Source organism: Polyergus mexicanus, unplaced genomic scaffold (assembly GCF_030449975.1).
Source record: "Polyergus mexicanus isolate NDT 795.1 unplaced genomic scaffold, iyPolMexi1.0 SCAF_7, whole genome shotgun sequence".
NCBI classification, from domain to species: Eukaryota; Metazoa; Arthropoda; class Insecta; order Hymenoptera; family Formicidae; genus Polyergus; species Polyergus mexicanus.
Window position 1 is genome coordinate 8,396,722 of NW_027223327.1, and position 26,489 is coordinate 8,423,210.

Consider the following 26,489-nt stretch of genomic DNA (forward strand, 5'->3'; position numbering starts at 1 on the left):
ATACTCTTTCGTTGATAACAAGAGTTTTTATCGGCGTAAGAGATTTCTTTTTCACATAACGTATGTGTGCGATTATTTCTTTGAAGACATCAGTGAGAACGTTTTATTGGGGATTGCACCCAGAATCGAGGAAACATGTGGGTTTCATCTACGTACACGTGGTCACGTACGAAAGATGATCGCGGTTATATACACGTGTGTATGTCTGTATGCGCGCGGTATAAGGTATTTGTGCTCGTCCACGTGTACAGTTCTCCGTATTATGTCACTCCGTGTATCGAGGTCAATGATCCTGACGTGTGCACCGAGCGTGCCGACGATTCTCCGACTTCCGTGTATACGCATGACCGCTAAGAACTACGAAAATTCGGCGTATAGGTTTATATTTATATCGCGCAGTTTCATTCGACCGATGCAGATTTATTTTAACATGCGTAAAAGAAAAGACCAGTTCTGCCGATTTTTTTTTCCCCGGAAAATACCGGTTTTTACCACTGACATGGATTGTATCTAAAAAAATGTGGAGTTTTGCCATCTCTATTCTAAATCCAGAAACCTGATGTCCGCATATTATCGCTTGATGCTATCATTCGTTGTTTACTGCGCCCGTATTATGCAAGCGCGACCTAATGTTAAGTCACCGCAGAAATTCGCGGCGTGCTAGTCACTTTCGCTTATTTGAATGGCTATAAAGGCGTTGATGAAAGTGTCAGGGCAAGTGAGTCACGTTTGGTGCGACAGTTTATTTTCACTGGTTTTATGCTATTTTGCTAGAAATAAATACAACTTTGCGATGTAAGTAACTCATATTGGGCAATTCGTGATTTCTTTAACACTTTCAAAATCCTAACAACAATGTTTTCGAAAGAATGTCCGATAGTGTCGAATTCTAAGATTATTGCGATACTTCATTCTTATTATTAGTCGATTGTATCTGAATTGCATAATATATTAATATTTTGCATTATTTGATGCATGAACATTTATTATATTAATTACTATATTCATTAACATTAATATTTTGTATTATTATATATATTATATAATATTGGTATAATTTTATTAATTATTTTATATTTTATATTATTAGATTTTATTATATTGCATATTTCGATATATATATTAATGGATAATTATGAAAAAAGCAACGTTCACTTTATTAAAAGTTTAATGATATATATGATATTGAAAAATTGTAAATGAAATCGCCAATCAATTTTATTTAATTTCGTCAGTTGCTCTAGTTTGCAATTCTACAAATCGATGGGAGGATGAAGCGAAGGAAAAATTTTGCTCTTAATGATGTCGCGTTGTCGCCGGATCGCGCGCAAATATTGATGTTTTTAATACGCATGGCGGGATTCTTGCGAGACAATCGCTCGCTTAGAAAATTCGCGTATTTCTCTGATTGATCGCTTCACTTTATTTATGTTGCACGTGTCGCAACTATCGCGATTTATGAACCGGCGATCACATGTTTCCTCGCGTTCGCTCTGTTTCTTCTCCGTCTTTCTCGCTTAGAACATATGAATATTATATGCGTAGCGCCTGTACTTTCGCGTGGAAAAAATATCTGCGCGATTTGCATCCGAGGCTTGGAGGGCGCTTGGATTTATATCTTAAGGCGGTTTCGAAAATATACGACTTTCGCGTCGACCTGATGAGATTTACGTCGCTCGGTGAACCTTATGCGAATTCGTCCGCGGCACGCTCTATTACGAGCGGTATGATTAATGTATGCATGGTGCTCCAGTAATTACGAACTTTCTCCTAAACACATATATTAGAAAGCGAGCGAAAAAAAATGGCTAGGAAATTATTTATTTTTGTTGATAGCTGATGTAATATTCATCTTCTGATGACGCAAGCCTCAACAGTGTCTATCGAACAAATAAAAAAACATTATTCAGTTACTTTTGTTAAATTATAATTGATATTTTAATATAAAACATTTAATTATTAAAATATTTAATATTGGAGACAAAGAGAGAATCAAATGAAAATTTTTTGCAATTTCTGATTAAATTTAATATGTTATAACTGGCGTTAAGAAAGCGGAAATACGTTTCGAGCAAGGTGAACGTTTACCATTGAATAGTAAGATGGGTAGAGAGAATGATGGATATTTGCAACTAGAAAAGCGGTAGAGGATGAATGGTAGAGGTTATTATGAATGTTACGAAGACGTAAAAAAGACTTCGGCGACAGATAATGGCTCGCAAGAACAGAAAGGCTTTTGCGTCGATAATGCATGCAAAAATGACAACGATGAAAGAAGATGAGGTATATAATATGTTCCAGAGTCTTTGCATTTCAGTTATAGATGCTAAAAATTAAAGTAAAAGGAAAATGACAAGGTCTCAATAGTTAGTAAAATGTTTCGGTTTCTTTATCATGAAACAATATTATAATAAACGTTAATTTTTTTTTTTGATATTAAGGTTAATAGAATTTTGTTAATAGAAAAAAGTATTAATTATTAACACATATATATGTTATAAATTTTATTTAAAACAGTTACGAAAATATATATATATCTCTTTAATATATCCAAAAAAGCATAAAATAGAATATATATATATTGCTGTTATTATTGTTACATTTATTACCATTAACATTTTGAATAATGCCGGCTAAATTTTAATTTATCTATAGCAGATAATTAATATTGAATATTCTATTTTTGTACGCAAGGATTAATAATTTTATGCATTTTTTTATTCGAAATTTACAATAAACTAATCGAAGGATGTCTGGATGAGTTTTTGGAACATCGCATATATCGAAATGAGGGGGAAATAGGCGGTCGCTATACAAGAGACAAAAAGTTGATGAGGAAGAGACGCGACCGGCGCGGCGAGCGAGAAATAGTTCGGAATGTAGGGCAAAGGGTTGGCGAGATCGATAAATTTTCCTCTCTCCCCTTCGCTAGCCGCTGGCGCCGAGGCGTTAGGCCTATACAATCCCTCTTCATCTCCCTTCTACCCGCGTCTTGCTTTCCTCCGTCGTCGTCGTCGTCGTCGTCGTCGTCTCATTCCAAGGAACGCGCGGATTAATATTTCAGCTTGGCCGACCATCTGAGAAACGGTACGAGTAGGAATAAGCAGTGTTTGAAAAGGGGATCGACATTCGAATAATCGATACTAAGGGATATTGGATATTTATAAATAATGTTCTTCAGATACGTTTGAACTTATTTAATTAATTGTTATTAGAGAGAGTTGAATAGTTACATGATTAATTTTTATGCTTTTAATTTTAGCCAATAATAATACGATATAATAATGTAAATTAAGCTTTTTTTTTAAATATAAATAAATAATTTTTTTTATATGTCATATTTTTAAGAAATGTTATTTATTATTTATGTAAAATTTTTGCAAACTTTTTAGCGATCGATATTAGAAAAGATCAAACAATGTATTAACAATGAATATCGCTCGTTTCTATATAAACTCGGATTATTCTGCTTATTGTTTGATTTCTAAGCATTCGCGCGAAGATGCCTGTTATTTGCTTCTTTCTCAACCGCTCTCTTAGCTTGTCATCTATATCCCAACTATTATATTACGTTACGTACTTTATCTAGAATCTCGCGCTCTTCTGTCACACAACTAGGTTAATCATAACACGGTGGAAGTTTTGCAACTGCGAATTCTCTTCTTTTTCAAGTTCTCTTGTGAAATGCACGCACAGCTGACTGCGATTCGCTTTCGTTCGTAGCGGAAGGTAAAGATTACGTCCGAACTTTTTTTTTTTTTTTTTTTGTTGAAGGGGGAGGGGGGCTCACTCTTTAAAAATCGTGTGAATTGTACACATAAGATGTTATTGTTCAATCAGATACTTCATTTCTGCTATATATATTTTGAAGAGTCCATTTCATTGTCTCTGCTTTCTCTTTTTTTCTGTAATATCTTATTTTATTCCTTCCAATTAATTTGGAGTTGATTTTCCTTTATCAGAAACTTTATTAAACACTCTTTTCTTTTTTATTACTTTTTAATATACAACATCAAGTGCCTTTATGTGTAGTTAACTTTCAAATTAGGATCTTTTTCAAATAATAGAGTAATACAATTCTGGGACATTTTATATACTTTTGTTTTCCCAATAGTAAATATAAATTATATTATTATGTATTTAAATTTCAGCATAGTGAAGATATTCTCTTATAATCTTGAATTTTATATATTTCTATATCTTTATTTTTTAGCTGTATTTTTACTATATAGTTGCTAAAATTTTTTTATATCGCGCAATTTTCGCGGAGTGGAAGGAGGGGACTATTAGATGAACCACAAATTGCATCGCACGGCATGTCATACAGCGTATATTTATTAATTTACATCGTCGCCGATGCACGATGTAAACAACCGCGGCTATTTAGTTAACCCGCGCGGTGTATTCGTGCAAATGGCCAAATTTATTGGTTCGAAGCATAGCTCGATATAATTTACGACGGCGGTCCGAGTGATTTATGTACGGGGTACCGCGATAACTGATTCTGGGAGCATTTGTGTTTCCTCATTGTGACAATAGTAGCTTCGCGAACGCGGCGAAATATATTATCCGGGAGCACGATACGTTGATTGTTTCTGATTTTCGTGAATCGAATTACGTTTGCACGCGATAATTAATTAACTACATTTAAAGAATTCATTGTATTTGTGATACAATGCCAGTCCAATAGAGGTAAATTTTAAATGCTGTAAGAATGCATTTTACATTAATCGCCGCAAAAACAAAATATGAAGATTATTTTCCATCGAGATTATACTATATTTTTTCAATTGTTGCTGACATTTGACCGGAACTATATCAGTTAGATTAGATTGGATAGAAAAAATGGATAAAACGTCTCGTTTTAAGCAGAAAATTGCCGAGACGGAGAAAGATCTTGTCACCGGAGAGAATTCTCGATTAAATTCGATCTAAATGCTCTTCGGTTAGTTGTAATTGAATCTCGGGTGCCGATAGTGTACTCTGGTTGTTGCAAACGGGTTAAATTTCGTTACATGCGCCTTGTGCAGTTTTCCGTTGTTTTACTTTTACAGCCGACACAAAGATAATTTTTTATTCGAGTATAAAAAATTCAATATTTGATTACGAACTATTCGCAATGATTGAGGAAAGATGCTTGAGTTTAATAAAAACATAAATATTTTTTTCATTTTAATTTTTTTTTTTTTATTGCAAATTAAAAGTTAAAAATGTGAATGTATTGGCGTTTTCTGTATTACGCTGTAGACGTCACGGCATCGCTTTTCTTTTTTTCGCGGAACATGCTCGTTTCAATCCCGCAAATACTTTTCACTTTAGTGAAACTCGAAAGGACCAAAGTTAAAGGATGAATGGGCGACGTGGCGCGAAGGGAACGTATTCTTCGGTTCCGCGGTGGCGGCTTCTGCGTGACAAAGTTAGCGATAAAAGGGGAACCCTCACCCCTTCGTGTCTGATCGGCGCCTTTGATGGTCACCATGGCAACTCTTCGTCTCTCTTGTTCGCTATGCTTTCCCTTCTTTCCGCGAAAGCTCATTCCTTATCATTTGTTTCTCTCTCTCTCTCTCTTTCTTTGACGCGTTTCTTCTTTTTCGCTCGCAACTGCGAGTGTTTATTAGCGTATGTTACCGTATGTGTACGATTATATATATGTATAACAAAAAAGCACATTATGTCTAGACATCCTATAAATATTGATAGTTACTTTGGGAGCGCGATATCTTTCGCGATTCGTCGAAGGCGCTTTGGTCCATCCGTGCGATGATCGAGAAGAAAGAGAGCTATCAAGAAAAACATATGAATACTTAGTCAGGGAATTATTATTTAATATTTTTAGTTATAGAATTAATTCTAGAACATTTTTATACATTAGCTTTTATTTAAAAAAAATTCTATTCTTAATTATATATTAGATGAATACATTAAATCAATATAAATTATTATTTTATTTTATTTATCTTTTATTTATCTTATTTACTATTTCATTTTATTGTATTTGCATAGATTTAAAAGTTAAAAAAGTAAACGATATTGTTGAATAATTGTCAATTATTTTTTATGAATTAGAAAATTGAAATGAAATGTGAAGTTATAAGACAATATGAACAGTGTTACTTATTTATTTAAGACAATTTTGGATGTGACGTTTACAGCGGTATTTTTAACTCATCGACATAAATGCGAATTTGCATATTTTTGGCACCTGCTGATGCATAGACGTGCACGTGCACGGAGGGCATTGACTTTCCACTGATATGCTTTCATTATGAATAACGTGCAGAATTTTTTCAACCTGCAATTTTTTTTTTTTTTTTTTTTTTTTTTTTTTTTTTTTTTTTTGTTACTTTGGTAGTGTCTGTTCTTATTTTTGTCATTTGTGAAACTTCTTTTTACAAAAATATTCTTTTGTTTAATTTTATATAACCAATCTGTGGAAAACGATATAAATGTGACACTGTTTTACTTTATTTCCACATTTCTATTTTCTAAATAAGAGAGAGAGATAAGAATGCTTTTAAGATATAACTATTACTAATTTGATAAAGCCCGGACGTAAATTAAAATACATTTTTCTCCTGCATTCTTGTATCGTGTCGAGAATAGATTCGAAAAAAGATTTATAAAAGATGAAAGTAGGGAATACAGGCATTAATTATCTAATTATCTCCTGCTTGACTTTACGTGAGTATTTCAACATAGGCAGAGAAAGGAAGAAGGTGCAAAAGAACACCCACGTAGCAGCATATGTGGTGGGCCATTTTGTTACATATAAAAATAGAGAGACGGACAGTGTGCACGTGTGCATTTCTTCATTTGCCCGCGTGCTTTCTTCTTTCTCTTCTCGACTATTTCTGTCTTGCGTGTGGATTATTCTCATCCAAGAAAAATCTTGGCGAAATAATGAAACAAATACTTTCTGTATTTTTACATGTTTTTATTTTGTTAATGGCTGTGAAATTTCTTTAACGTCGATCTGGAGATTTTAACATCAACTTTCGAAAATATCTTCAAATTTTATTTGACAATGTGTAAATGTACCGAATCAGGGTCTCGACCGAATAAGAGATCATCGAGACACGTTCTGCATTTTGCCGAATCGTTTAATATGCGCGCTTAATTCTTATCTCATTCTACGAAATCTTTGTAGAAGGAATCAACCTTGACTTTTGGTCGAGCATGGATAGATTTGTCGGTTAGTACGTCGTATGAATAGTAAAAGCGGAATGAGTCACGATCAATCTTTCGCGTGCTACGAGTAACAATTCTGTGCGAACTGCACGTTTCTAAGATGTTTCAGGTATTGATAATACCGGGAAGATGTATAATAAACCGATAATGAATCTGTCTTATGCATTTGTGCGTACAATATTATATAACAAACATAGCACATATTTAATGATAAATATGTGCAATTAGAAAAAATAATGATAATTTTAATGTAAAAACATTAAATAAATTTTCATTTGTCAGATTAAGAATGGCAAATCAAATTCTGTGAAATATACAAATAAATAATGAAGCTCTATTATTTAGATAATTTTGAAATTGAAGCTTAATAGTTATATATATATATATTTTTAATATTTAAGATTTGAAAATTGTTATATAGGAAAAATTAGTGTCGCAATCTTTTTTATTAACGATAATTTAACTGCAAAATAAAACATTGATGTTACGATTCATCATTTATTACATTCTTCGAAAATAGTATTCGAAACGTAATAGGATTTTGCACGTGGATTTTAATATGATTTAGGAATTAACTGTAACGTATAATATAGTTTCTGAATGGAATGCTTAGCACTCCAAGTCACCTGTTCTGGAATTCGAGCTTGGTTTACGGGCTCGACCCTTGCTGCTATGCGCGTACACGTGCACCACGTCACCACGTGTCGACATACACACGCATATCCGGTCGAGACATCCTTCACTATATATATATATCATTAGCGAAAGCAAGATATGCTTTCTCTGTTGACTCGTATGTACGTAGTCCTTTCCATGATTCTCGAGGGAACAAATCAGCTGTTTTCTATTCATTTCTTTTTATTCACTCGTGTTATCTATAATTTGCTATAAATTAAAGGAATATAAATAGCCAAGAAACACTGTTAATTGATAAAATCATGCTGTTTAATAAAATCTATTTGTACTTTATTTATTTTAATAGAAAAAAAATGGCGTCTTAATTATTGAAAATGTTGAATATTAGATATTGAAAAGGGACATGTAATAAATAATGATTCTTGGAATTATCTTTATTTAACGAAAATAAATTTTGTACAATATATTTTTTCTAATATGTTTTGTTATATATTTCGTATACAATATATAACATTATATTAATAATTAGATTAACAATTAGTTATGGGCAACGATTCTAGAATTTGATTGTGCGCAATTCAGTTTCGATGTGTATTTCTACGTGCCTCCCACGCACAATATACCGTAAATGATAATATACCGTAAATGACAATTAACAGTATTTTGACCGAAATTGTATCTATTTAAATACATAGGGATAATGTCAAAATAATGACGAGTTATTGAATAAATTATCTTTCATCGCGCCACGCGCTTTCAGCTGTCATTCTAAATGCAATAACGTCTCGCCGAATAGTTTAACAGAGGTAATAAAAAATAATTGCCCCGTAAGTGGCTCGCTCCCGCGACGTCGCTCAAAAGAGATGTAGACTCTGCATATCGACTTTCTCTTTCTTCTAAATTTTATTTCTCTCTTGTTAAACGTAAACGTGTCTATCATATTGCTCTATCGATATGCAATAATGACATGTAAAATACTGGGATATCTTTTTTTCTGAAATACATACTTTAGTCCGCGAATAAAGTTTATTTTGACAATAGTGAATGATTTAGTTACGTTCAAGAAAATCATGCACAAATATCTTTTTTTTTTTTTTTTTTATCATAGATAATTCATCGAACGCATGAATATCATAGATCGGAGTATTTTTGTTCTTTTCTGCGTGTGTTAAATGTATTTTAATTTATATTTTAAAATTATATACGGATATACGAAGATTATATTATAGAGATAAACGAAAAAATAATATAGTATCAAGAATATTTAAAAAAATTAATATTAAAAAAATATATATTATCTAATGACGATGATGATGATAATTTATCTATATGTTAAGAATTTTGTGATCATTAATTATTAGTTTTGAAACTAAAAATTTAAGTAAATTTGACAATTATAATTTGGGACTTTACGCGTGTAGTTTTTGAATACATATTGCGGTTAATATTTAACTATAATTTTTACTATGATTCAGTTAATTTTTTATATTTATCTTATAAATTTTTATTACATAATGGCAATGCAAAAATATTAATATATATTCCCGCAAGAATCAAATATATTCTATATGTTTTCTCGCGTTAAAAAGATTATATTAGATGAGAGCTCTTAAAAATACATTCATCCCCATTGGTAATTTCTGGATAAATTACTTGTCAACATTTCTCCGTAATCTAGATCTGAAATGTGTCTCTTCTCGATTGTACTCGTGTACTCGCGTAGCTAGACGAGTCTGCCTTAAAGGGGATACAATGATGTGATGTATCTTTTCGCGACAGTAAACGATCGCTAGCTGGAGGGTCCACTTTAAAGAGGATATAACACGATATATGTATCTTCGTTACGGTACCGCTCTCGTCGTCGATATCGTTCAAAGCATATAACGTACCTATCTATATATCATTATTTGTAGCTATATCTTTCTTTTGAAATGTATTTTATAATTATATATATAACATATTTTATTATATATAAATATATATATTATTACTTATAATATTTTATTATTTTATTATTTGATTATTCTACTATTATTTTCTTTTACTTTCGTTAATTTATATTATTAAATATTTATATTTTATTTTATTGTTCTCTTATTATTGTTAATCAATATAGTATAATCAATTATGCCTTTTTAATATAATGCGAGAGTGTAATATATCAAATTTATTTCATCTCTTAATGAAGTAGCATACTTTCGTGATCCCAATTATCAGAGATATATACATTTTAAAATATCATCGTCATTAAGATACGAATATATGTATGTGTTAATTAATTCTTTTTAGGCTAAATTATATCCAACTAATGACTTGGGCTCTTTTAAAGCAGAAATTTGCTTCCCGCAAATGTATTGTTTCGATGAAGATAAATAAAGGTTACAATTTTTTATATTATTCTTATTAACTTTTGAGTACCATCTTTGTTAAATCTTTCGAGTTGGACATAATTTTTATCGCGAATACAGTGTACATTTATTTGTCTAAAAAAATGATGTGCTAAATTTTTTTTATATCTACAACCTTGTCTCTCACGCTTTGACATAAAGTCCGTTATAAAGTCACGCACGTATACGAGCGCAAAAGAGGAGCGGCATTGATGACAATGACAAATCATTGAGGAGAAAGTACCGTAATTAATAATAGAGCATAATGATAATTACAGACGAGACTAAGCATCATGCTCGTTCACTACGACTAATTGGTAGAAAATGTATCCTAAATAATGATTTAGCTTGGATTACTTAATGAAGCCATTTTCACACGGTGATTACTTACCGTCTAAACGGTTAAAAATAATTTAAGGATTTGAAGACATTGCACGAGGTTATCTATCTGTGCAAGAAGATCGTACGCGTGAATTCGCGAACGTGAACAAAGTCAATCTTTAATTAGCTCAGATATCTTGGCAGATGTTGACAAGAAATTTTTTTAGACCGATAAGAAAATGATTTATCGTTTCTTTCAACAGTTTGAGGAAAATGTAATTGTGAAATGTGCTCACCATTGATTTCAAGGAGAATAAAAAAAAATTCAGCTTTTTAAAAAAAATGTACAGATATAGATTGTTTATTTAGCAAATATATATATTCACGAATTTATGAATATCACTACAAATAAGTTTGACATTTTACAATTTAATTAAAAAGTCGAGAGTTGGGATAATGCTATTAGTAGTTTGAAGAGCAACATACAGGTTATTATCCTTTATCGAATTTATGGGACTGTCAAGAGAATATATCCGAATCTAAGGGTGTATTCTCAGCTCTGAGAGAAGTGCTATATAACCAAAAAGGGAGGATGGTTCTCAGTTAGACGGAGGAGCTTAATTAAAACGAATCCCACTATGGCGCTCCTTTCTCACTATATTCTCAATTAACGACGGCACTTGTATCTTTGCGTGAAATATCGAATACTTGTAAGATATTTATTGATTTAGCGCAAGTTAACTTCGTCTGGTGCGTGAAATAGTAAATCATAAGTACAATAATATTTGATGTAAAATGTTTTCTTAATATATAAATAATTATAATTATAAATAATATAAACATTATTCGAGTTTTGTATAAATTATATATAACACACACACACATTATGTTTCGTAGTGCAATTAAAATGTTTTAAATGAAGATTTATAATTATCAAAAAAAATACTTGTTAATATAAAAATAATAGTGACGAATCAAATGCAAGAGTTATTTAATTACACAAATAGATTTAATTTTATTAAAAGCATCAATATTAAATTTAATAAATTACCTGCAATAAATTTAATTTAATTTTTATTAACTTTAAATTAAATTGGGTCAAATTCTAATTAATTAAATACAATATAATTGTGTTTTTGTATATAACTAAAAAATTTTCGAAAAAATTGCCCTCAAATTTATTGCCAAAATTGATGGGCATTCAGTGTTTCCGGGTCATCTTGTAATATCGATGCAATGGTTCGCGATTACTCGGCACTCCTCGTCGATTCTCTTCTCTCATCCATAGCTCCTGGTCACGCGCTCCGCGACAACCCGGTTTATCGGGCAACGCCCAGATACGGGCGTAGGGCTTGAAATATCGAATCTCTACTCCCGTTCCCTCGCTTCCCCCTCGGGAATGTCCGCGTCGTCAGCGTGCTCGCGTCGGGTTGCTATTTTTGGATTTCCATATTTCCACCTTCCATCATTCAACTGTCACGAACATACATGCACCAGGTATTCCTTAGTGATATCGAGGCATTAAGAAATTATAAGAAATTATCAAGAATACAATTTTAATAAAATAAATCACAAAAATTAAGTATTAATAAATTTAATTTAATGCAGGAACTATCAATTTTTAATTCATCTTTATTTAAATTTATCTTAATTTCTTCTAGAAGAGAGAAAAGGAGAGAGAGAGAGAGAGAGAGGGAATGGTTTTAAACCTTAATTTAAACCTTTAAAAGGAAACTAATGATATATTTAATTAATCGATGAGCGACGAATCCTGTAGATTCGATGATGGAAGGGTGATTCTTGCGAAACGCTAATTCACTCGAATGATTATCGGTGGAAATCGCATTAAATTAATTAATCGTTAACGAGATTCCTCGCGTTACCAGCGCGCACACACGCACTCGCGATGACACGAGACGTTTTTGCCGGTCGAGGGAATCTCGTCGTCGTCGTCGTCGGGCAAATGAGCTTCCGCTCGAGGTTTGCGCGTGTGCATTTATGTCCGCACGCCCGCGTTAAAGCGTCCCTTTTTGCGGAGCGCGGTAATTAATCGTATGCGTCACGCCCTGGAACTCGGAAACAAGTTATCAACGGATTAATCTTTCATACATAGAACTTTTACATTTTCGAGGGTTAGATTACTTTTTATTTATTCGCTTTCATTTAACATTTTTATTTATTGTGTAAAGAGAGAGATAGAATAATCACTATAATTGAAAGAATAGTATATTGATTGAACATATAAAAACTGATTTATTATGATTATATATTTTATTTTTAAAAAATAAGTCATTAAATTAATTCTATAATAACAGGGGGTCAACCTTATGAGAATGAGGAAAGATTTTACGATATTGTATCGCAAGTCGCGATATAAATATTTGCGGGATTAAATTAGTAAGATAGTTGAGACTTGACGCGCGCCGCCCCTTTTGAACACTCTGGCAGTTCTCGTCGTTTGATCCTGGACGCGTTGCTTCACCACGAAATTAATGAAAATGCCTTTAATTATAGCTGACAGCTCGATCGCTCGCACTACCTACGTATTGTTTTAGCCAGCATGTTTATGCGCTCGCTCCCCACGCGTGCTGTCACTTATTGTTAAATATATAACGGCAAACACCTCTCTTTCTCTCCAAACTATGGTAAACTTATGTTAAATATAAAAATAAATAAACAACGGCATATCTTTTGCAATCTTGTTAATGGAGTTTTTCTAATTTATATTTTATACTCATAGTCTCTTTTATTAATGAAAATGAATGAATGAAAGAATAGGATATCTTTTTAATTTTTTAAAAATATAATTCTATGATATATATATATATATATATATATATATATATATATATATGTATATATATATATTCGTTTCCATTACTCTACGACATTTATTAAATTAATACGGTGCAATAAAATAATCCTCGAATTTAATTTATACATATAACACATTAAGGATGACAACATCGTCAGTTTATATCATCGAATTTATAGAGTATTGAAAATAGTCATTTTATATCTACACGTTACATCACGATGTCACAAAATATAACTCTGATTTTGATATCCGCTATCGTTTACTTATATCTTTTCTTACATCAACATGATGTAAGAGTTACATGACTTGCATAGGAGCACGATGTATTTGCGTTATTTGTTTTCCCGACTGATTTATTCAAGGCGCCGCCTTTACACCCTTCTTCGCGTAACGTGGCTACCCAACATCGCCGGCTTCGACGATATTATCCACGAATAAGTTGTGTGTATATATAGCTAGCGTGCCTATATATACACTCGCACACGGGAAATCTCATGTAATCCGGCGACATCCGTGCGAGCGTTAAAACGCGGCGTGGATACATGTCTATGGTTATCGATTGCTCCCCAAAGCCTAGTTTCCACGAGCTGTTATTTATTTACGAGCCGACGCGATATATTTCGAATCGACATCCGAATATATGTAACGTGGGAATCGCACGAGATTTTATTTTCTTCGGAATGCAGATGATAACCACTATTAGTTTCTCTTGCAGCGAATATAATCGAAAATATATGTATGTGTTATTGCGCTATTCATATACATATATGTGAATGTATTATAAATAACAAACAATGTATGACTATGAAACAATCATGAATTTATAAGAATTATTGCAGTTTTCCCTTTTTCTCATATAGGAAAGGAGAGATTATACTAGCTGAGTTTCTAAATTAGACATATTATAAAATGTAATTGGATTATAATATCTAAAAAATATTGATGATTAATAATATTGAAATATTAAGTTAGTTTTCAAGTTGAAATTCTTGTACTTGTTTCGATATAATTCAATATAATTTGCATTTATTTTATATCACAATTAAAGAGTTGGCTGTTATAATTATGATTTTAAATCATTTATAGAAATATGACATATTGATGTTTGTTAAAGATTTAAAATTATTATGCCATTGATGTTTAAATTTTATTATTTATGACGTGGAAAATAATCGGAGAAGAGAAAATTTTATAGGCCAATATTGACATGAATTTATTTTGTCCACTTTTCAAATACATTTATGCGTACATAAAACGTCTTTCTGTCTCTATAATTCGCGTTAACATCTGAAATGATAACATAAATTCCGACGAAGAAAATAAATGAAAAGAAATTATAAAGTATAAATATTTTACTACTGCCAAACATTAGAGGATAAATTAGTTTCATTTAATTAGCTAATCATTATGACGAAAATCTTTCTTTCTTCCTTTCGCGACGAAAAAGATCCGATCGTTTGTGGAGAGAAGGGAAATATTGTGCTATCGGCTTGAATGCCCTATATTACGGTTCCAACTTGTTAAAGGGGTCCATATCCGATCTTATACAGTGGCCAACATTTCGCCCGTCCAAGTATACGAGTATTCAGGTATATAACGATTAAAATTATATCGATCGATATCTTCTCAAGTAGAACGACCTGCTTTTCACCGTCGGATTTGCCACATATTGGCCACGATTGAAGTCCGTGTCAGACATTTCGATTCGCCGCGACAGGTTGTTGCTAATGCCAAAGTCTCGAAACGTCCTCGAAATATGTTACGCAGAAAGTTGGAAAAATACATGAGAGACCGAGACGATCAATACTTGCACAGCTGTATTAAAGATTGCAATTTTCAGACTTTACAGACCAGATATCATCTATATGTATTGTATGCAATTGAAATTACTAATAATTAATGAGATAAATAATTATAGCAGCATTTAATGATTGTGCACGAAAGATAATGTATTTCTAAAATACTAAGAAATCTTATTTACATTGCAACAATTAACAGAATTCATATCTATATAAATATTCTTAAATTAATTATCATATTAATATATAAGATAATTGTTACAAAGTCGTTATTAAGTAAATACTACTATTACATTATTTATTTTAAATATTTGACATTTTAAAGATACACTTTCGTGAAATTTGTTATTTATTACAATCATACAATAATTTAAAGTCTCCAAATATTTTTCGTAAACCCATTAACCGAAGTCGCGACCAACATGTCTGACAAATTCGAGGAACATAGTATCGGCTCGCATTAACGCGACACTCGCGAGACACCCGATATATAATCGAGTGTTTGAACGGGGCTGCTCGCCAGAGTTGAAACCGACCGACCGACAGACGCAAGGTCAGACGGTGGCCTCCAACTTCCGGTGGTGGTATCCAGTGCATGCACACTAGTACGCTGTCATACGTACGCGAACGGAAAAGAGGACACCCCCTTCTCTTGTCATGCTGCCTATTCCTTTTCTCTACATTTTTCCACATTCGCTCTCTCTCTCTCTCTCTCTCTCTCTCTCTCTCTCTCTCTCTCTCATCGTCGTCAACGAGTCACGAACGAGTGTAAACGCCAACGCGAGAACGCACAACGAAGCTTTCGATAATACTGAAAATGGGTACGCGTGTTGACAGGCGAGAAATGACAGAGAGCCCGACGTATGATACCGAAGTACTGACAGGAGGGAAAAGCACCGTAGAAATATGTACAACTAGAAGTTTGGATAGGTGTCGCGCACGAGAGGGGCGAAAGGGGAGAATGGATGATAAGATGAAAAGAGGATAGGTGTGTGATGCCATTGGGTGATGAACTATTGTTTCCACCCGAATTCATATCCAAAACGATTTTGCATGAATTGTTTCACTGTGCTACAAAAATACATTCAGATTTTGTAATCACGAGAGTGACTGGATTTGTCGAGAATTATGTAGTTTTTCTCTTTGGTTGTATATTTTTTCTATATATATTTTTTTAGTAAAATTATACCACATATATTTCATATTTTTTATCCAGGTTTTACATAACAGAATACACAAGAAAGAAATAATTAAATAATGTATATGTATGTAATATATGTAATGTGTGCATATTCTGTCAAAAGAGCAATTATTTCACATGTGTAATGGCTGATTTCTATTCAACATTTAATTCAACAATTTAAAAATCTTTATAGAGATCGCGTAAAACAAAAATATGCAACAAACAAAAACAGTACACATGGTATTTTTCTATATTTTTCTCAAATAAAGGAAGGATTTTTTAATTTTCGCGACTGCCCTGGTCTGGTTTTGTTTTTGCCCGCGATATACAGGAGAGGTGATGTATATATATATATAATATCATATAATATATGTATAATATATAAGATGTAAAAATATACATATATTATATTGTTATTACAGCAAGATTGAATTCCATGTTAACTATTTTTGAATTAGTTCATGTCATTTTAATGATTGATTGTTGTGTTTTACAATTCATTATCGAACAGAATTTATTAAAATGTTAACTTTATTAAAATTATAAGGATAATCCCTCGCGTGTGTATTTCTACATTTTACTTATATTTCAGGCTCATTATTTCTCTTGGGTTCACTAAGGAAAAATAATGAGCTTCTTTACGAATAGTTTATCGCGTTACAGTTTTCCGTTTCACTATCATATCCGGCAGTTGCAAATCCCGCAACTACGGTACTCTAAAAGCGAGCGGGGAAAGAAATATTTCTTTGCAGCACTTGTGCTCGCTTCTCCGTGTATTTTATCGCGCAACTACTTGCTACTGACAGGCAGATCCAGAAAGAGGTCACCATCACTAGCTAGCGTCGTGCCGCTCTCGTCCTCGCTACCTTCATCTCTCGGCGCCTCTCTCTTTCTCTCTTTCTCTTTCTTCTCCTCTTCCCCACCTTTCTCTTTTGCTCTTTAGCTCTCACGAAACCACATGCGCGAGCGTTGCACTTACCGATGCAACTACTCTCTGCTATAGCCGCTCTTCTCTCCACGTGGCCTAGATATTTTCGCTAAAGTACACGGCATCGCATCAAAGGCGTACGTGCGAGAAGGTACCGAGACGACAAATTAAAGGGAAAAAGAGAGAAAGAGTTAGGATTTATTATTCTGTGGCAAGGACCAAACAAAAATGGTAAAAATTGTATTCGATGTTCATAAGATAAAATACTGAAGATAAGAACTAATGTGACTGCACTACATCGTGCGATGAATGAATATGAAAAAGAAAAAATAGAACGATGAATATTTAAAATACATTTAAAATATACAAAATAAAATAGCATTTTCATATATTAATTATTATATTTTTATATAATATAATTTTTACATTAACAATGATACATAATAATAAATGAAACAGAACTGGAAAATATAAAATTTAATATAAATAATAGTTAGTTTTTTTTTTTTTTTTTGCATCGTACGATGAATGAATATGGAAAACAAAAAAAATTGAACGAATATTTAAAACACAAAATAAAATACAAGTATATTTTTTACATAATAATTATACAATAATAAACGAGACAAAATTAAAAAATATAATATTTAATATAAATAATAGTTAGTTTCCATATATTTTTATATATTTTGCGAGAAATGAGATATTTAACAAATGTGAAAAGGAGCGTACAGGCAAAGGAACTGTGTGAGAAAGCTGGAAATACAGAAAGAGAAAGATGACGAGGGAGGATGAGAGTAGAAAAAAGTTCTTTTATAGAGAGAAACACGCACTTCGTTTCCTCCCTCTATGTACCATTATCTATCTCCTTTTCACTCATATAACCTTTTTCTCTCTCATCTACTGGTAATTTCCGGGGAGATAGACTTGTGTGTTTCAAGAACACACTCGTCGGCTTCTCCGCCGTGTATGTGCGTGTGTCACGCTCCGTACGCGCCTCTCGAATGCACACGCGGGCGTATCTCGATGCATTTGGCGCGGGCAGTTTCATCGACACGATGGTTGACGATTCGTGGATTTCGCATGAAACACGCAACGACGAGAGAGAGAGAGAGAGCGCGCGCTTTTTATCCGATCGTGCGCCTTCTCGTGCGTTTCCCGCGCGTTACCCTTTCTCGAGAGAAAATATACGGCTCCTGTTTCTCTTTTCACTTTTTCCTTTTTTTTTTCCCCCTCGTTCCGACGAAAACGAGATCTCGCTACGCGGCGAGATATATCTTCGCTTCGCGTCGTCGAGGCTCCATTTTGGGGCTCGCATAGAACGAGCGCGGCCTTTGTTCCCGGTAAAATGACGGAGATTTTTGTGTAAATAACCAACGTATATATATATATCTCTCTCGCTGAAAGCATTCTTCTGTTATCGTCGTTTCGACGTGCGCAGTTGCGTTCTGCTCCGTAAATTATAATCGACGTTGTCGGCGATATATCCTATATACAAGTATATTATATGTCCGAATGGCACGCAATAAATATCTCGATTATTACGCGAAATCGCTTTATTACAGTAGATACCGACCTATAATAGACACGAAAATGCGAAGCTAAATGTGTTATTTACTGAAATGTCAAAAATATTTTAACCATATTTCAAAGAATAATATAAAATCGATAAGTAATTTTTTAATTTATAAATTTTACATCCAACCGTTTAAAAGACACATTTTCTAATTTATCTCATTTTGATAGATCACTATATTTCTATATTAGGAATATAGTTGCAAGAGATTGCAAACACATTGATAGAAATTTTCCAGCATTTGTTTCAATATATATGTAACTGCTTAAAAATACCACTGTGCGTTCTACCGCGTATTCAAGAATTTCTATTTGGTTATGCGCGGAATGAATAAGACAAAAACTAATGACGTAGCGAGAGATTCGGGACGATAACGGTTCCACGGGTACTGCTGAATAACTGTCAGTGTCTGCAGCGTGAAATGAGAAAAGAGTTTCGATGCGAGTCGACGAGAACGCGAACTCCCGCGAATTCTGGTCGCCTCTCGTCTGTGCTTTCGCGATGCAACGGCTGCATCGTTTCAGTGCGCTCGACATAGTGATTGGAGAAAAATTTATTATACGAAGGAAGAAGAAACTTAAATATACATACACATATAGCAACCATCGGTGATGAAATTTTTTCAGATTAAAAGAGATAAAATTTATTAATTTTATTCTTTTTTATTACCGTTTGAAAAATTTCATATTGTAATCTCAGTTTTACGGTCTTTTATCATAAAGCTGCTACGATATGGATTTTCAAGATTATTCAGAAATGAATATGATGGTTTTACTACGATGTAATAGAGTATCACTCTCGTTAAGCTCTAGCACTCTCACCATTATAAATTAAAATAAAACATATGCCAAAATTAAGTACTATTTAGGTGCTCTATTCCTGATTTTAGTACTCGAACCATTTTGCAGAAATTCGCGATTTAAAGTAGGGGTGCTAGTTTTGATCAAGCTATTCATTATTAAATACTTGCACAAAATCCAAAAGTAAACATATCAGAATTAAATGCTTTTTGAGTGTTTTCAAGAGTAATCAACAAAATTTTATATTTTGTGAGCACCAAAATCAGGGAATAGATCAAGATCAAAACGGATTTTATATTCTCATTTTTTTTAAGAATACTTTACTCTTATACGTATACTGTCCTTGTTAGCTGATATCTTCTAAATTATAATAAATAACTAAATTTTGTTAATCGCTCTTGAAAGCAATTAAAAAGCACTTAATTCTGATATATTTATTTTTGAGTTTGATGAAAGCTAGCACCCCCCCTCTTTAAATCGCGAATATCTGCTAAATAGTTCGAACACTAAAATCAGGAATACAGCACCAAATTAGCACTTAAATAGCACCTAATTTTGGCATATATTTTATTTTAATTTGTTTTGGGAGTGCTAGCTTAACGAGCATTAGAGTATCTGATTGTCATTATTTATTTATTTATAAATCAACGATTAACTTTTGCTCTAATCATTTGGTATTAGAGGATATCCGTTAATCTCGCATAAATAGATTAATAGTGCTACGATAATGATATTTTAATATAACACCTTCGTTACTTTTTATCATGACTTTTTTATCGAAATTACTCTAAATGTTTCACGCTCGTATAATACGTCATATCGTATAATTACAACGTTTCACGCATGTTGGAAAAATTTTTGTTCCACTTGTTGATTCGACTCTTGAGTGCAGGGACACATGTTATTTTAAACGGATAAAAGTCCGTCGTTTGTTTTAATAACCTTACGCGGCGTTTTACTGCCTATGCGCGTTAATCGAATTATTTTCATTACCGCTCGAAACGAATTGATCGAAAAGCCGGTTACATCCGCGGTATTCGCGTAATATATGTAACATGATATAAGTACTGCTGCTAAAAGTTTCTCAATCTCTTTTCTGACCATTTTAAACGTCGTCATATTTGATAATAGCACGAATTAATTCGCAAAATAAATAAATTTTTTTTATGTTTACTAAATTTATTTTTTATGTTATACTATCTCTCTCTATCTTATCAGCTTCGAATAGTATCATTATCTATCGATATCAATAGAGTAAGTGTTGGAATGTATGATTTGTATTGATAAACTCATGGCATTTTTATTGACAATAGTGGTTAAATTCGCATTTTCATTGGAAAAATATCCTAATTATAGAATTGTAATCTTTTAATTGCAAATGTTTACAAATGTTTTCGACACTTTGTCTTAAAAATATTACATATAAATGTAATGTTAGTTTGTTAAACATGTTTAATTTTTTCAATTTTCTTTCGATTAATTTAGGCCATTTTTCCCCTTTTTATTATATATGATTATCTACAATTTTTTTCAAAAGAAATGTTCGCTTTTGTGATTTTTTCCGTTGAAAATGTAATTTTTCTTTTATTGTATTCATGACGTCATAGTCGTTGACTATTCGTATCGTCATACGTGCGAGGAAAGTGGCATAACGACTCGACATTAAGAGCCGACAAAGTGGACAGCTAGTCAGTTTTTTGACTGACATGTCCTCCAATTTAGTAGTTAACGATAAGACTGCAGAAAGCGCAAGAATAGATTCAGAATAATTAACGAGACAAAAAAAAAAGAGGAATAAAGGAAAAGATAAATCTAATTTTTTTAAATTTATACTTTCTGAATAGATCACTGAACAAAGAAGGCATTCCATACTTAAATAATACCATCTCTAATGAGATTAGTCATTCTTTGTTGATCTTTCTCTTTGATTTTCGTAAATGCTAAATCGGAATAAATTATTCAAAGTAAGATATACATAAAAAGATCATTATTTTAAGTGAAGTTTGCAAAAACATCCCAAAAAATTTATTTTTAGCATGCGATACTAGTGTGTAACATGAAAAAATAAATTTAGTGAACGTAAAAAAATTTTTTTATTCTGTGCGATCATTTGTCGTGATGGGATAATCAATAGAAAGAAGAGAGTCGCGTGTGAATTTGTCCGAAAGTTATGTGAGCATAACGCGACAGATAGCCGAAGAAAAGTTTGCTTCCTACGATGCGTCTGACAAACGCGTGGCGTTTCCACTGCGAGTTCTCTCGCGCGTGACAAGGAAAATGGGTTCCGCGCTGTGACAGGTCGCAGGGGCGTGCGGAAACGAGACAGACGCGACTTACGTCATAGCGTTCCTCGTGGATCGAATATTGAATCGGCATGCCAATGTTGTTACGACCGGCGAAGTAACAGGAAACCGGCCGGCCATATTGATACACGCGCGGCGCTTGACAGGATATTGATTTCATACTCGTTTTCTCTCTCTCTCTTTTTTTTTTCTCTCTCTCTCTCTTTTCTCTTTTTCTCTCTTATCTGAACTAAACGCTTGTATGCTTGGAGAGTTTCGCGTTCGCTTATCTCGTTCTCACTCGCGGTCAAAATGGAAAAATCGATGCCACAAGGTCGCGCGCGTCATTCCCGTAGACCCATAAAAGAAACAAATCTCTAGTTAAGACATCCTGTTTTAAAATCAAAATTTTATGAGATAATATGATATTAATATTATGTTTATCTCTCATAATGCATCTTTAAACTATATAAAGATAGAATAAGTATAATATGTAAAACAATTTAAGAAAAATTAATATATCTTTAAATTATAAATATTTTTCTTTGTAATGATAATATATTTTTTTAAATTTATATATAATATTGATAATGTAAAATGTAAATGTAAAGTATCGCTATAATAACGTAATTGTTTTTAACACTAAATTTAATGTTCCTGTAAAATTTTTAAATGCAGTGCATCTGAATAATGAAAAGTATTCTGTTAATGATACTACGACTAAAGATTAACCGATAATAAAAAAGTTAAATTAAATAGACTAATTTTACCACGAATGACAGCTACTGCTAATAATGATTCGCTTTGTATTATTATATTTAACATATATGCGTCTTTTCCGTCAAGGTATTGTGTAATATAAGACATTAAAACATAGTCTATATATTCTTTAAAATGATTAATAAATATAAAATTTCAAATTCTTTGCCATTAATTTATTGCGTAATTTTTTAATATTAGTTAGTGAGTGCTTTTAAAAGATTTTGTATTACAGAACGTATAATAAAATTCTTACCTCTTCTCTTCTCTCTTCTGCTTGAATCTTAATGTAGTGAACAATAATAAAGGTTTTCCGCGATCGATCGCGTATTGGGCTCTTTACTTTTACGTATCAGCATAAAACACCGTTATTGATAATGTTTATCACGAAATATTATGTACTATGTGTATTTAATAATTATTATTACATTGTTATCAATAATTAGTAATTTGGACGCATTTTACTTTACTATGCTTAGAAATATTGTATAATTCAGTCAAATAATATCTTATCAGAAAATTTTTATATTATCCATTAGCTATGTTGAACGCGAATACTTTAAAAAGAATTAGTAACTCTTTGATTATTTGTCTAAATATATACCTTTGAAATTTATTTAATTAAGAATTAACTGAGTTGAATTTTCTTATTGAGAATATTTTTTTTTGAGCTTCAAGCATATTTAAGTCATTTTTAAATATCTGCTGCCGCCCTCTTTTCTCCATTATTATCATAATTATAATAATAATAATAATAATTATTATTATTATTAATTATTGGGCATAGTCGGACCTACGATGATTAGTGGAACGTAGTCGTCCAGTTCTTAATCTCCGTCTGGAATAAGCGCGGGGTCTGGTATCACGCTGGGAGCTGTCTAGTAGTGGGGACAAGAAAGGGGATCGAGGGGGATGGAATGCCGTTTAGAAGGGGGGAATTGAGTAAAGGGGAAGACCATTCGTCCATGGTCGTTGGAGAAAATTGTGGTAGGTCGTGACAGCAAAATGGCCGACTTGATGGTTGCCCAGGAAACCATCTGGGCGGTACTCTGGCATTCACCAAGAGGCGGAGCATGATGGTCTTGGCGGCCATTATGGTTCTCCACTCCGAGAGATACTGCCACCTGGTAAACGTACCCTGAAACCAGCCTCGATACTGGGAATATCGCCACCATCCCCGGGGACCGCCGGGGATGCGGATGGGCGAGAGATCGTTCTTGCATTCTGATATAGTCCTCGTACTCTGAAATAGTCCTAGGATTATACCAAGCGTGTCGTCCTAAGATGTTCTGTTCGAATGCTGATCGTTCCATTCGCTCGAATTGTCTCCGAGGAACAAGATATATTGTTGAAGCAAAGATTATCTTAACAGATTGCACTGATTGAACTTTTACTTTGTTTATTTAATTTGTTATCAAATTACTAAAAGTCATGATTTTTTGCCAAACGAAAAATACTGAGTTTTTTTTTTTTTAAATCATCAGCTGTGATCAGCTGTGAGCTGATCGCGATTTTTCAAGTCAATATTGATATTTGTCGATAAATTGACAAAAGATTTATCGTGTCTTGATCGTCAGCGTCTTATGTATTTCAGATAAGAAATATATCTAAGAGAGATTCCTGCGAAAATTGATTACAATTTCGGACATAGTCCATCCGAATGTCTCGTCGAAATTGCGTGCCAGCGGTAGCGCCATTAAACGCAGGCGTGCTCGCGAGATTGCGTTATTATTAATCATTCGTATATCGTTTACGAGGCACGTCGCGGCGCGTCCCTCGTCAATTATTAACGGCCGTTGCGCCCGATAGATATTTACTTATTAATTAACCGATTAACGTTTTGCAATTATGCGCCGTCACGTTCCACTCGCGTATCCGGAAACCACGCGAACCGCCTATATCTCATCTCTGGGTTCTTGCCTTCGATTAATAATGGCCACGAATTATTATTACGATATCCGCGACGTAGGGTAGGATATAGAGATATCAAAATCAAAGTTCGTCCCACCCACCATTTTTAAACATCAATTAATTTTTTATGGTCATAGAAATTTATACATTGCGCTATCTTATTTAATTATGGAAAGAACAGAATAAATTGATGTTATGAACAGAATAAAATTGATGTGTTAATAAATGACGATATAAAGTACAGACGTTGTGTCTACAAATAAAATCATTGCCCGTTTCCGAAATTAAAAGAATACTTTTTCTGATACATACTTTTTTAAATACTTTTTTTTTTTTAATGATACCCAATTGGTATAGATTTTTTATATTTATACAAGTCCCTTTCTTATCTCTTGGGTTTAAAAAAATGGAATTAAATTATTATATGGTATGTCTTATACGTGATTATAATCAGAATAACTGCAAATAATATACGATATTGGCCAGATACTGAATCGCGTATCTCCAGTCGTGGCGCGGTGATTTCTACGAGCTCGCTCCGCTCGTAAATGCTGATTTATAAATTAATTGACTGACACACCATGACCGCAACGAGTCACGCGTTCCCCTTACGATTACGATGACCCCGGTGCACCGGATAAACGAGAGAGTGGGATATCGCAGAGTATACCTAAAGACAAATATTTGCTTGCGAGAGAGAGAGAGAGAGAGAGAGAGAGAGAGAGAGAGAGAAATGTCATCCTATAAATATACACGTACATCTTTCTGCATTGATTTTATATGAACAAAAGGATTTTTTATATTATTCTTTCTTTTTCTTATCACAAAAATATCGTGACGATATTTTCTTTAATTACCTGAGCAAATTAAAAGTAATAAATTTCTGCACGAATTCAACTTCATAGAAATTCTTATACGCAACAAGATTTTAGTTTTTTTATTGGATTTTTTTAAATTTTCGAATGGATTTTATCCTAAAGAGTAATTTTATTTTCTATAATAATAATCCTAATTTTATTTTTTCTAAATATATTTTATGTCGAAAATAAAAAAAATAAAAAAAATTATAAGTAGGCGTTTACTTAGATTTTGCATAAAGTAGGACGTATATACATTTTCGTAGAAACTACGAATCACAGAATGAGCATTCGCGATTCAATTCACAACGCGCTTTCCATATTGAATCCGGTCGCGTTGACTGACAAAGCCTGAGAATAAACCGAGCGTGCGTATCCTACAACATCCCATCTTCTGACCCTTTGTTATTCTAGTGCAGCCTGCACTTTCTGCTCCAAGCCAGAGATTATGAATAATACATATTAATTGCGCCTGTCTTGTGTGTACCTCGTTTTCCCCGTATAAATATATACGGCAAATTCGAGACAATCTCTCCATCGACACGCCAATTCGTTGTATGCATTTCTAGAGAATCGAATGAGCTCGATAATACATTAACACGCATGAATATCGCGATAATAGACGCTGCTAATTAACTGGATGATCGTTACGTGGATAGTTGAAGAGGTCCCGCCTCGTGCATCGTTCGCATGATAACCGCTCATTATCGATAGCGATTTAATCCTTAATCCCTCGCAATATCCCGTGGAATAAATAGAACCTACACTTACACAGATTTTATATCTCGTATATAGCTCCCGTTTCTGCACACATTACAATATACTTGTAACAATTAAAGTATTATTATTATTATTATTATTATTATAAAGGGAAAAATTAGTATTATAATTTATTTTATAGATATATCATCGATATCTGTATCGTCAGTTTATTTTTATTAAAAGTTGACATACTTTGTTTCGGAGATAAATTTTTTATTATACTTTAAATTCTAATCGCTCTCTTTAACATATTGTACATGTTGACTACATGCGCTTGATCTA

At 32.9% G+C, this 26,489-nt stretch overlaps 1 protein-coding gene across 3 annotated transcripts in view; it reads left to right on the forward strand.

Moving 5' to 3' along the window:
• The window catches only part of Kdm3 (Lysine demethylase 3), a 254,793-nt gene that overhangs the window by 17,251 nt on the left and 211,053 nt on the right, over positions 1 to 26,489 (forward strand). The window lies entirely within an intron of this gene.